We start from the raw sequence: 228 nt of genomic DNA, 5'->3' as shown, positions 1-228 counted from the left end.
GCTTTCTATAGAGTTTCGCCTGAGTCAGCCTCAACGGCTGCCTGCCGCGCTCGCAGTCAACTGGGGCTCATACAAAGGGAGCCGTTTTCTTTATTTTTTTTTGTTTAATGCGATAAATTTATTTAAATATTATTTAAAAAGAAAAATTCCTTTTTTTATTTTATTTATATAGACGAAGTTTCTAGCTCCGCACCGGCGGCCACCGCCGCCGGCTGGGGCTCCCGCTCG

The sequence above is a fragment of the Eimeria mitis genome, genomic scaffold, assembly GCF_000499745.2.
Source record: "Eimeria mitis Houghton genomic scaffold, Emh_scaff1204, whole genome shotgun sequence".
In the NCBI taxonomy this organism is placed as follows: domain Eukaryota; phylum Apicomplexa; class Conoidasida; order Eucoccidiorida; family Eimeriidae; genus Eimeria; species Eimeria mitis.
The sequence above is the reverse complement of the archived record's forward strand: the minus strand, read 5'-3'. Positions refer to the sequence as shown.